Here is a 13,613-nt window from a genome sequence, read left to right on the forward strand (position 1 = left end):
CCAGCTCTCAGAGCTGGGACTCAGCAGGCTGCAGTCTCTTCTCCCACTCCCACCCCATGGGCTGTCTACAGGGGATGTGTAGCCAGGGAGTGAGATGGCAGCGTCTACCTGAAGACCCTGAAGCTGCCCCTCTTCAAAGGAGCTGCTCAGCCCTCATTTGATTAAAAAGCCTGAGTCACTGAACTAGGTCTAACTAGACCTAGGCCGCCTCTAGAATGCAGCCTCTTGGGATTGGGTGGGACCGCAGGGCTCCTCCAGGGCAGCATTCCCACAGGCAGGAGCGCGCTGCAGCAGCCCCGTGCAGAGTCAGGAGCAGAGCCTGGGTGGGGACCCTGCCCACCCACCTTGTTTCCCTGCTGATTCTCTGCATTGCCCCGCCCTGCCTGGTTTTATTCCCTCACTGCAGAAGGAAGGGCTGGAGTCAGTATCCTCTCCAGCTCCCATATGCTGGGGCTCCACGACCTTAAGTGGACAGTCCCCTCCATCACCTCCTACACTGACCAGTAGGGTAGCCACTAGCCACATGTGACTACTTACATCTACATTTAAATTGAAGGAAATTCAACAAAAGTTTTCACTAGCCACCTTGGAAGTGCTCGGTGGTCACGTGACTAGCAGCCTCTGCCTAGGGCAGTGCAGATGTAGAACATTTCCATCATTTTGGAAGTTCAGAGCTGGATTCTGGACAACAGTGAGAGGACTCTTGTGTTGGAGAGGTCCCTGAATAGGCTGAAGAGACAACTTGGGACAACTCAGGGACAATAGTCCCTGAATAGGCTGAAGAGACAACTTGGGACAATAGAAAATCATCTCTTCTCTGAAGGCACTTTTCTGGATGGGGCAGTAAGAGATCTGGCCCCTTAAGAAGGCTCCTGTGCTCACTTTGAGAGCACACATACTAAAATTAGAACAATACAGAGAAGATTAGCCTGGGCATGGATGACACGCGTATTCAGATAGTGTTCCATATTTTTTGAAATAAATAAGTCACGAGGATGTAATGTACAGCATGGCGACTATAGTTAATAATACTGTTTGCACATTTGAAAGCTGCTAAGAGGGTAAATCTTAAGAGTCGTCATCACAAGAAAAAAACTCTGTAAATAGGTAAGGTGACAGATATTAAAAAGATTTATTGTGGTGATCATTTTACAACATATACAAATATTGAATCATTCTGTTGCATACCTGGAACTAATGTTGTATGTCAATTATACCTCATTTTTAAAAAGGAAGAAAAAAGAAAAAAGAAAAAAACAGATGGCTCCTCTCTACAGAGATGGTGATTAACTAGTGAGACTCCTCAGGGGGACAGGAGCGTGGGCCACTAAGGCCTCACTGTGGCAAAGAGGGCTGGCAGCCTACAGAGCCCTGCTCCGGAGGTGACAGAGGGAACAGGGGAGTGTCCAGCTAGCGGGGGGCTTGCCCCTAAGCTGGCCTGGCCTCTCCATGTCTCCTCCTCCCCCCAGCAATTCCCTTCCCACACCCGTCCTTGCAACACCCACACATGCACACACGTGCACACACACACACCCCACCTCATCCTGCCCTGGCCCTAGAGCTGTGCCAGGCTTTCATCTCGCTTCCCCAAGGGCAAGCACGGGGTCTGTCCCACCTCCTCACCCCAAGTGCCCAGCAAAGCACTAGGTTCAGGCACACCTGCTTGCCTACAACCTGTCCCTGCCAGTCACTTCAGGATTATTAAATGACCAAAATTTCAGTCTTGCTCAAAATCCTGGCCCAAGGTGTATCCAAATGCTCCCAGGCCCCAGGGTGTTCAGTGGCCCTTCAGGCACTCTTGCCCCCTGTACCCAATGGACCCTCTTCATCAAGTGTGTGTGTGAGGTGGGGGGATGGGAGAGAGTTGCCCGGAGGTTCCCTGCAGGGAAAGGCCTTTGAGATGCTTTCAGGGGCCACTCCAGAGCCCTTTCCAGGGGAGCTGGAACGGGGGGTAGGGAGCAGGGGCACAGGTGGGCGAGTCCAAGCTGACCTCTAGGAGTTGCCCCATCTCCATCCTCCAGGAAGCCGCTCAGATGCAGAAAGAGCCCGCCCCCACCCCTGCCCCAGCCTGGTGGGAGGGAAGAGACCACCTGGCACTTCAGAAGCGGCAGCACGAGACTGGGGTAGAGGGGAGGACAGGCCCCAGCCCAGCATCACTGCCCTCCCGGCTGCGTCGCCCTCAGCCCGAGCTCCAGGCAGTGGCCGTTGCCTCTGGAGGCAGCGGCTGCCTTCACTGCCTGGCAGGCAGGGCGGGCAGGACACGTTCCCATGGCTGCAGCCTCGGCTTAGGCGATCCGTGGGCCCAGATGCCACCCTCCAGGAGCTGCTGCTGCAACGGAAGCCAGAGCAAGTTCAGAGCAAGATAGCAGAGCGGGCACGGGGCCGGGAGCCGGGATGCTGTGGACGACCGTGAGAGCATCCCCCTGGGTGTCGGTCCCAGGGATGCGCAGCTCCAGTGCAGGAGAGGTTTGGAAAGGTGGTTTGTGCATTTATTTCTCCATCTCTTTTGGTTGCTAAGCTGTGCTAGGCTCACACCTCCCTCACCCGTGCACTCCTCGTGGACCCACGCCTGACTCTGCGGCCCAGCCCCTCACTGCCTAAGATCGGGTACCCCACCAGCTCGGAAACCTGAGGAGACAGGAGCCTTTGGGGGGCCCCTCCACACACACACACACACACACACACACTGCTGCCCCCGCTCATTGGTGTGGTGGGAACAAAGCCTCCAGGTTCAGGGCTGCCCCGCCAGGGCCTTGCTTTGGGTGGAGCTCCGGCCAGCACCCGTCTGCACTGGCACAGGCCCTCGCCTTAGCTGTAGCTGCACACAGGGCCCCTCCTCACCCTCCGTGGGCTGCGTTCTCCTGGACACAGATGGAGCAGCTGACTCCCTGGCTGACCTGCCTTCTCAGAAAAGAAGTCTTCACCTGCCTACCACCCCCAGCCCTCTGGGAGCTGCCCGTGAGGGGGTGTAACTTCCCTGGGGGCTTGCAGCTTGTGATGGAGAGGAATTAGTGGCCCGTGGTGATGGGCCTTCTGGGTGGAGAAAACAAGGTACTGGGGAGGTCAGGGCCAGGTGGGGCGGCTGACAGACCCCTCCTGGTAAGGGAGGAGGGTAGCATTTGCAAAACAAAAGGCCCGGTTGGTAGTGGACTTTCTTTTTTTTTTTAACACCTTTACTGGAGTATAATTGCTTTACAATGGTGTGTTAGTTTCTGCTGTATAACAAAGTGAATCAGCTCTACATACACATATATCCCCATGTCCCCTCCCTCTTGCATCTCCCTCCCACCCTCCCTATCCCACCCCTCTAGGTGGTCACAAAGCACTGAGCTGATCTCCCTGTGCTATGCGGCTGCTTCCCACTAGCTATTTTACATTTGGTAGTGTAGTAGACTCTGAGGCTTCAAGGTCAGAGGTTAACTCCAGCACTGCCCTAACACGCTGCCCATCAGTCCCTCCCCTCTCTGGGCCTCAGTTTCTCCACCTAGAATCCTTCAGGATTTCTGCTAAGGCCCCGTAAAGCTGTGTCACACTGCGCTGCCCAAATTTTACGGTTCTTTCCCCATTGTCACCCTACCCAGAGAGCCTGTTCTCCCATCCTAGTGCCTCACCTCTCTTCTGGTATGGAACTTTGAGAGGCTCTAAGGCCCTCTCACCACCAAAGGCCAAGGGTGGGTGCCAACCTTAGTGCCCTCCGGGATGGGGCGAGGGGTAGAGCAAAGAGCCTGATGCCTGGCAGATGGTGAGAGGCAGCCGGGTCAGGATGTACCTTTCCCAGGCAACCCCCAGTCCTCCTCTGCCACATTCTGGTCCATGGAGGTTTCTTTCAGAGCCTGATGAGAGAGCGAGGAGGGGGAGGGGCCTTCTACCCACCAGGGACCGAGGAAGTTCCCACACTGCCAAAGCCCTTCCACTAGGAGCAGACCAGTGAGTGCCCCTGGGCTGAGCCCAAGTACCTCTGTTTCTTGAACTCTAGTCTCCCACAAGTGCTGGGGGCAGGGGAGAGCGTTACAGCTGATGCTGAGCTCTTTATTAAGCGGGAGGACAAAGCACGGGGGCTGCTGCATGATTGCGCTCAGCATTCAAACAGCACCCCGTGTGGGAGCTGGGGAGCCACGGCGCAAGACCAGAGAGACTGTTCTACGCACTCTTGATCTGCCCTCTCTCCCATGCTAGCACTTCCCTGGTGGAGTCATCAACACACTGGTGACCTGCTACGTGGAGGAGGACACGTGGGACTGTGGGTGGGGAGTGGATGGAGCTCCTGGTGGGCAGGGAGAAGGAAGCTGGGAAATGCCAGCGGCTGCTGTGCTCCCAGAGTCTACTGCGCCTTCCAGCAAAGGTTGTGCCATGAGTACGTGTGGGGCATGGCCCTGGGGCCTGGGCATGTCTGCAAGCCCTGGCTCTTCAGGTGAAGACGGTGCCCAGGGTAGTATTGATCTTCACCATTCCTCAGGCCTTGGGCTTTGAAATCCTCGGCCACTTTTCTTGGTACAGAGTAAGGCCCATGGATGAGAGTCATAAGGTCTGTGAACTCCCTGAAATTGCATGAAATATATGTGTGTGTGTGTGTGTGTGTGTGTGTGTGTGTGTGTGTGTGTGTGTTGTGCATTGCTCTGCAGAGAGGGGCTATTGCTTTCTATAAATTTTCAGTCGGTCTGCTAGAAGGATGAGTTCTTGGGGAGGAAAGTGAGAATTTTGATGAACCTGGGACTAAAGGACCCGGTTCCCTAGGGATTAGCAGCAGGGATCTGCTTCCTGGTCCCAGGTCTCAGCCCTCTGTTCACCCCACATCTTACCTGGAAACATCCCAGAGCCTTAGAAGTGAAATCTGAGCCAAATCCCCAGGGCTCTCAGGGTTCCCTGCTCCTCCCCTCCTTCTGCCAAGAGCTCACCTTTTCGAGGAGAATGCGCCCCATCCAGGGTGGGTATGGCTCTACCAGCCCAGAGAGATGTCATCCCTCCTCCCAGCCTGAGCTCCTTCCAGGTTCTGTGACAAGGTGGAAGCTCCTCTAGGCTTAAAGAGCCGTCAAGCATTCCCTTCAGAGGCTCCCATGAACCCATGGCCCCTAGGGAATGCCTCCTACTAAATCCCTGGGTGTGTAGGACCCGGGTCTGGACTTAACCTGTGAGTCCTGTGGACGCTCTTCTGGAGCATGGAGCGGGGAGAACAAAAGAAGAGCCCCAGGACACTCTCTGCTTACAGGACGCTCTCCCCTGGCGGGCCAGGGTGGCGATGTCAGGCGGGATCCTCTGCCTCTCTCTTAGATGTCCTGCCCACATTCAGGGCGCTCAGACGGCAGTGAGGCCACAGGCAGGCTGAGGTTTACTCCTGGTAGTGGGGTCAGCAGCATAGCGTCTGCCTGGGATCGTTAGATCTGTCCTGTGTGAGCCAAGGGGGGCCCCTCTCCATATTGAGGAGATTCAAGGTCCGCCTGGGGGATAGAGCAAGAAACTTCTTTGCTCCCTCACCTGCCACCCCGTTAACCCCCAGCACACATGGCCGTATTTGGAAAGCCCTCCTGGCTGGCCTCCAGGATTTAGAGAAAGGCTATCTGATCAGGCCCCCAGGATATTTACACTGAGTGTGTAGCTCTGTGTGTGTGTGCGTGTGTTGGGAGAGGGAAGGGAGACTATACAGACCTGTACAAGGGTCTTCTCAGGCTCCAGCTGAGGAGTTCTAAATGCACCCAGCCTTCAGCTGTGAGGTGGGAGAAGAGTGGGGGGACCTTTCCTGTTTCTGCCACTGCACTCTCCCCAGCTCTCCACCAGTCTTGTGCCAATAAGCTCAAATATTGGCTCGTCCTCACCACTCCCAATCTCCCTCCATCTCTGTGAACACGATGCTGGCACTCATTGTCTCATTACCATTGTCAGGAAAATTGAAGATGGGTTTAGGTTCCACAATAAGAAGCACTTTGGATTCGGGGGAGAGCCAGAAATGGAGATAGGTGTAGGAGGTAAGCCCTTCCTTGATGGTTTCACCAGGATATACTGCTATCCTCCTGGGGTGAAGGTGGATCTCTGAAGGAAAGGCAGGGAGGAGGAAGTCTGGAGGGCCACCCTCCTCATGTTCCCCCTGCACCCCAATCCCTGACCTCCACCTGCTGAGGTTTTACAGCATAAAAATGCTGAGTGTTGGGGTTACTTTCATTGCTATTCTGGGCAACAGCCCTAATGATATTCAAGGAAATGGTCTGTTCATGCTCCACCCAGGATCTTCCTTTGGGAAGGGAAGACTTGGGCTTCAGGTCTGATTTCCTGCCTGGCCCCAACCCTGGCGGGCTCCCTGCTAACCCCAGGCCTCTGAAAGCACAGCCTCCATCTCTCACCTACTATGTATGTATATATAGTATATATATTTCTCCTAAGAACAATGATTCAGTATTCACTGCTTCAATGTACATGGTGACTCTCTAGAACATAACTACTGCAAATAATGAGAAATGACTGTAATGATCTTTAGCTCTATTTGGCTCAGAAACAGCCAGTTAACCATCTCTAGCTTCACTAGATAAACTCATCATCCACCTAGTGCCAACACAGCAACAGGCAGGGAGTGCCAAAGGTGTGCCCAATCTTCTCTAGACCTCTTTATTAAAAGAAAAAAAAAAGGTCAGAGAGCCTTTTCTAATTTTTAAAAGTTAATGCGCTTTTGGGGCTTCCCTGGTGGCTCAGTGGTTAAGAATCCGTCTGCCAATGCAGGGGACCCGGGTTCGAGCCCTCGTCCGGGAAGATCCCACATGCCACGGAGCAACTAAGCCCGTGCGCCACAACTACTGAGCCTGCACCCTAGAGCCCACGAGCCACAACTACTGGAGCCCGTGTGCCTAGAAGCCCGTGATCCGCAACAAGAGAAGCCACCACAATGAGAAGCCCGCGTACCACAAGGAAGAGTAGCCCCTGCTCGTCGCAACTAGAGAAAGCCTGCTCACAGCAGCAAAGACCCAACGCAGACAAAAATAAATAAAATAAATAAATTTTTAAAAAATTAATGTGTTTTATATTTTAGAGTAGTTTTAGGCTCACAGCAAAACTGAGTGTAAAGTACAGAGTTCCCACATACCTCCCTGCTCCAACCTCTTCTACCAACCTCTCTTACCATCAACATCTCCCACCTGAGTGGTACATTTGTTACATTCATTAAACCTACATTGATACATCATTATAACTAAAGTCCATAGTTTATGGTTTTTAACAATCATATTATGACAAACACCCATGCTTATAGTACCATATAGAATACTTTCACTGCCCTAAAAATCCCTGTGCTGCACTTTTTCGTCTCCCTCCCCCCAAACACCTGGTCACCATTGAATTTTTTTTTTTTTACTGTCGCTATAGTTTTGCCTTTTCCAGAACGTTATACACTTGGAATTGCTCAGTATGTAACCTTTTCAGATTGACTTCTTTTACTTAGTAATATTCATTTAAGTTTCCTCCATTTCTCTTCATGGCTTGATAGCTAATATTTTTAGTGCTAATTTTTAGTAGCTAATTTTTTAGTAAAATTCCATTGTTTAGATATACACAGTTTATTTATCCATTCACCTATTGAGGAACATCTTGATTAAGAGGTCTTTGCAGATTTTGTATAAAAGTCCTTAATCAGATATGTGTTTTTAAAAGATATTTTGCTTGGTTTGTAGCTCGTCTTTTCATTCTCTTAACAGTGTCTTTTGCAGAGAAATTTGAGTGAAGTCCAATTTATTAATTTTTTTCCATGGATTGTGCTTTTCATGTTGTACCTAGAGTCATTACCAAACCCAAGGTCACCTAGATTTTCTCCTGTGTTATTTTTTAGGAGTTGTACACTTTTGTGTTTTACATTTACATCTGTGATCCATTTTGAAGCGATTTTTGTGACAGGTGTAAGGTCTATGTTTTGATGCATTTTTTTGCATGTGGATACCCACTTGATCCAGCATCATTTATTGAAAAGGCTATCTTTTTTCCTTGAATTGCCTTTTGTTCCTTTGTAAAAGATCAGTTGACTGTACTGTGTGGGTCTATTTCTGTGCTTTCTATTCTGTTCGACTGATCTATTTTTGTTTCACCAGTACCACACTATCTCGATTTCTGTCACTTTGTAGCAAATCTTGAAGTCAGGTTGTGTCAGTCCTCCAACTTTGTTGTCCTTCAGTTTTGTGTTGGCTATTCTGAGGCTTTTGTTTTCCATACAAATTTTTTTTTTTTTTTAAATGGCACAACTTTTTTTTTTTTAAACTTTGCGTTTATTTATTTATTTATTTATGGCTGTGTTGGGTCTTCGTTTCTGTGCGAGGGCTTTCTCTAGTTGCGGCAAGCGGGGGCCACTCTTCATCGCGGTGTGCAGGCCTCTCATTATCGCGGCCTCTCTTGTTGCGGAGCACAGGCTCCAGACGCGCAGGCTCAGTAATTGTGGCTCACGGGCCTAGTTGCTCCGCGGCATGTGGGATCCTCCCACACCAGGGCTCGAACCCGTGTCCCCTGCATTGGCAGGCAGATTCTCAACCACTGAGCCACCAGGGAAGCCCTCATATAAATTTTTGAATCAGTTTGTCAATAGATCATGTTGGGAAGAATGAACATCTTAACAGTATTGAGTCTTCCTTTTCATGGACATATGGACTACCTCTGCATTTATTTAGATCTTCTGTGACTTCCTTCATCAGAGTTTCATAGTTTTCCTCCTGTAGATCTAGTCATATATTACATTCATTCTTGCTCCATCATCCAGCAGGCTAGCCTGGGCTTTTGCCCATGGCAGTCTCAGGGAGACAAAAAGCATCACCTTATTCAGCTTCAGCTGGGATTGTTCCTATTGGTTGACTCAAACTTTTTCCACTCTGTGCATATCCACAAATGACCACAACAGTGCCAAGAGCATTGATTTGGGGATTACAAATTAATATTAGCAAATGGAATTCATAAATAGGAGATCTGCCAAAACTGAGGGTCACCTGTATATGTATGTTTGTGTGTATAACTGTGTATTTACCAAAATTTTAAAATCAAGATATATCCCATAAAAATCTGGATTTCAACTTCTCTTGAAATTGGCCTTTGGCAACAATTGATTGGAAGTGAGCAGCCGCTACTCCCTGTGGACAGGCCAGTTTGTCCTAGTCCCCACCACTCCCTAATTATGATCTACTCCAAAAGGAGAGCAAGTATTCACTACACTATATAATATAGGCTTCTGTGTTTTGTTTTTCTTATAGTAGAGTTGAAATAAATGTGAAATATTTCTTCTATCTATGTATCTACCAAAAGTGGAAAAACAAATAACAGGCTGAGAGAATGAGTGGTTTTTGTTTTTTTTTACAATTTTTTTTAATATAAATTTATTTATATATTTATTTTTGGCTGCGTTGGGTCCTTGTTGCTGTGCATGGGCTTTCTTTTAGTTGCGGCGCACGGGCTTCTCATTGCGGTGGCTTCTCTTCTTGCGAACACGGGCTCTAGGCGCGTGGGTTTCAGTAGTTGTGGGTCTCGGGCTCAGTAGTTGTGGCTCGCGGGCTCTAGAGCGCAGGCTCAGTAGTTGTGGCGCACAGACTTAGTTGCTCTGAGGCATGTGGGATCTTCCCGGACCAGGGCTCGAACCCGTGTCCCCTGCAACGGCAGGCGGATTCTTAACCACTGCGCCACCAGGAAAGCCCGAATGAGTGGTTTTAAGGAAAGTATTTTCTTATATCTCACTGGAGTCTCTCATTTAGAGTCTGGCCACTGTAGACTTATGAATTTACAATCTCTGGTTTAAGCAGCTGCTACACCTGGTCAACGCTGCAGAGACTCTGCCTCACCTGCTTCCTGTTGCTGCCCTGCTCCCACCACACCACTGGCAGGGACATCCAGAGAAGCTGAGCCATCACCAGATCTTGGGAAGCTCATGCCAACTTTGGGGCAAGAGCAACAGATGCCCATAGCTCTCCTGCCCACCCTCCAGAGTCACTGGGCAAGCATCCAGGGACGTGATCGGGGAGGCCTGGATTCTTATGGGGACACATAACACGCTACAAATATGAATGAGTCCTGGCTGTGGTACTCGGCTGAGTGACCTTGGGCAAGTAAGTTAGCTTCTTCACACCTCAATTTCCCCATCTGTAAACTGAGAATGAGAGTCCCTACCTCACAGGGCTGTCACGAGGATTGGTGGTTGATATTTGCTCAGTGTTTAGAAAGAAGAGCATGGCAGTAGCAAGCACAGTATGGGCTTTTGTTAAAGCACTGCTACTTCAAGTGCAGCCGAGGACCCGCAGCTTTGGCATCGCCTGCGAGCATTCTAGAGGCAATGTCATGGGTCCCACCTATGAGTCAAAATCTCTGGGGTGGGGCTCGGGAATCTGTTTTAACAAGTGCTCCAGGTGATTCTGATAGACACTAGCTTGAGAGGCTAAATAGAATTTATAAAAAATTTTTTACATCGGGAATAAATTTTTAGGGAGAATGTAAGGCCAAAAGTGAGATATAGTGAAACATCCCTTAAATTAAATTGGAGGTGCACTGTAATATTTGTATATTGTATCAATCTGGTATAGTGAAATGTTTCTTATAACATATATAATGAGTAATATGCAGTGTTACAGTGCCATATATAATAGAGTACATGTACAATGTTTTTAGTTAGATAACTAAAACAACATTATAGTTGATATATATTAATATATATAAACTGATATATAAAACATATATTGATAATTATATTTATATAATATATATTATATAATACATATATAATATAAATATATACTATATAAATTAATATAAACAAATATATAAATATGTTAAAATATATAATATCTATATATTTCATTTGAGTCCACCCTAAAGATCAGACCAGACTAAGCTGCGTCTCACTTTAAAATTATTTATTTATTTATTTTATTTATTTATGGCTGTGTTGGGTCTTTGTTTCTGCGCGAGGGCCTTCTCCAGTTGCGGCAAGTGGGGGCCACTCTTCATCACAGCGCGCGGGCCTCTCACTATGGCAGCCTCTCTTGTTGCGGAGCACAGGCTCCAGACGCGCAGGCTCAGCAATTGTGGCTCACGGGCCCAGTTGCTCCGCAGCATGTGGGATCTTCCCGGACCGGGGCTCGAACCCGTGTGCCCTGCATTGGCAGGCAGACTCTCAACCACTGCGCCACCAGGGAAGCCCTGCGTCTCACTTTAAAAGTGCACAATGCCCTGGGGGCTGCAGTGACACCCAGGACAGAACACTGCAGAGTGAGGAGAGAGGCACATACCTGAGCCAAAGAACACTGGCCCCATCTCACCTAGGTCAGGAGAAAAGAAGAGACCCTAGTTTGCCCTTGGACTTTGAGGCGAGGCTCCCCTTCTCATTCCCCAGGGGCCTGGAGGGCGTCCTGGGAAGCAGGAAGCTCAGCCCGTTTGGGCACAGAGAGGAGCAAATAATGGGGGTGAGGAGAGTCGGGGAGGGAGTAGTTTCCTGAAACTGAGGGTAGCAGTTTCATAACAAACCAACCCTGGGCTCCAGCTGTGAATTAAGCAAATCACTGAAAATAAAACTGTGCTCTCTGGAACTTCAAACAAAAGAAATGAAAACAACCAGGTTGGTTGGAAAATAAAAGTCAGCAGCATAGAAGTGGGAGGACAAAAGGTAACCAGACCATAGGGTGTTGGATGAAAGTAAAAAAAGCCAAAGGAGAACTTCCCTGGTGGTGCAGTGGTTAGGAATCCGCCTGCCAATGCAGGGGACACGGGTTCGAGCCCTGGTCCGGGAAGATCCCACGTGCCGCAGAGCAACTAAGCCCGTGCGCCAGGACTACTGACGCCTGTGCGCCTAGAGCCCGCACACCGCAACGAAGAGTAGCCCCCGCTCGCTGCAACTCGAGAAAGATGTGCGCAGCAATGAAGACCCAACACAGCCAAATAAATAAATAATTTTTTAAAAAGCCAAAGGAAGTGTGTCAGGGAAGCAGTGCGGGCCTGTGGGCTCCTGACCACCACGTCCCACACCCACCGCTCCACAGGGCATGGGCGGCCGCCAGGTCACCTCCTCACGCCAGACTTGGCACTCATATGTGTTCCCCATTCTGTCCCAGTTTCATGGTCTTCCAGCTCCTATCTCAAGCTCTCTTCCCCACACAGCCCAGAGGCCCCAGCTGCAGCAGCAGGAATCCCGGTCGGACCTGCAGGGACACAAAGCCCATGGGACTGGTCTGCTGCCTCCCCAGACCGAGATGGGGAACGTCCATCTGTGGCTGGAGGTGGAGGCCGGGGGGTTCTGACTGACCCCTGGCGGGTCTGAGCACTGATGTGCTGTAAGTGAAAAACACACACTAGATTTTGAAAACTACAAAAGCAGAATGTAAAATAGCTCATTTACAATTTCTGTAATTGATTACATGTTATAGTTATAAGATTTTGGATACATCCATTTAAATAAAATACAATATTAAAATTAGCTTCACCTGTTTCATTTTACACTTTCTAATGTGGCTGCTAGAAAATTTAAGACTAAGTGTGTGGTCTGCGTTCTGTTTCTATTGGACAGCACTGCACTTAGGACATCTCCTCCCTCTGAGTTTTGATGACCATTTCCAGTCACACGTAACCCCCAGCAGTCCCTCCAGCCATGCCCGGTGGAGTATCTTTACACTGGGGAGCTGCCTCCTGGATTCTGGCGGCTCATTCCGGCCTCCAGCACAGCACCTGCTAACAAAGAAAATGGCTTCTGGTGACCAGCCGAGCTGGCTTGCGGGTGTCCATTTCCCAGGGCATGGCGCCCACCAGTCAGCCCTGCTAGACCCTGCCGCCCTGGCCCAGGACCCCCCTTCTCACAGGCTCCGTCTCACCTGCAGGCGTTGGACTCTGGCTCTCACTTGGGCCCCTCTCAACCCATTTGCTGCTGGAGGGGCAACAGCCCAGGCCCTACGGGCCCCTCTCAGAGAAGGGGAAGGGTCCTGGGCCCCTCTCTGCCTCCCTCCTCCTTCCCCAAGCACAGGCCTGCCGGAGAAGAGCAGCGCCGTTCCCTGTCCCCGGACAGCCTTCAAGGCCACCAGGGTCCCAGCCCGCTGGAGCCCACTGGACGGAGACGCTCTGTGAGGAGCCATCAACGCCAGGCTCTGGACCCTGGCGCCCCAGCTCCCCTTCCCCAGAGCAGGAGCGGGAGCCGCGTGTGACAGACTAAAGAAGGGGCCAAAGGGGAGGAGGTGGAGGCGAGTGGTCCTCATGCTGTCCCTGAACCCCTGATCGTCACTCAGCGGCTGCGAGTCCCTACACAGGTCACTTCACCTCTACAGGCTCTTCTATGAATGAGGACTATTTGGGGGAGTTCATGGAACAGAGTCTAGATGACTCGTAGGCTTTTATGTCCAACAAACCTGGGTTCAAATCCCTGCCCCGCCACCGACTGACTTGTGTGACCTTGGGCAAGTTAATTAACCTCTCTGAGTCTGTTTCCTCATCTGTATAATGGGCACAACAACCCATATCTCACAGGTGTCTGCAAGGAGTAAATAATACAGGTGAGCATCCGATAAGTCATTGCCCCGACTGCTGGGAAGTAAAGAACAGCAGATCAGGGCTGCCCGCCATCAGCCGGGATGCCCTAAGAACTGTGTCCTGGGCTTCAGCTTGGCCCGGGAAGGGCAGCATCACAGTGGCAATGG

General features: G+C 50.3%; 1 pseudogene; it reads left to right on the top strand.

Moving 5' to 3' along the window:
- The first annotated feature begins 874 nt into the window (after positions 1-874).
- Positions 875-974, top strand: LOC118887108 (annotated as a pseudogene).
- The last annotated feature ends 12,639 nt before the right edge of the window (positions 975-13,613 follow it).

Source organism: Balaenoptera musculus, chromosome 1 (assembly GCF_009873245.2).
Source record: "Balaenoptera musculus isolate JJ_BM4_2016_0621 chromosome 1, mBalMus1.pri.v3, whole genome shotgun sequence".
In the NCBI taxonomy this organism is placed as follows: Eukaryota; Metazoa; Chordata; class Mammalia; order Artiodactyla; family Balaenopteridae; genus Balaenoptera; species Balaenoptera musculus.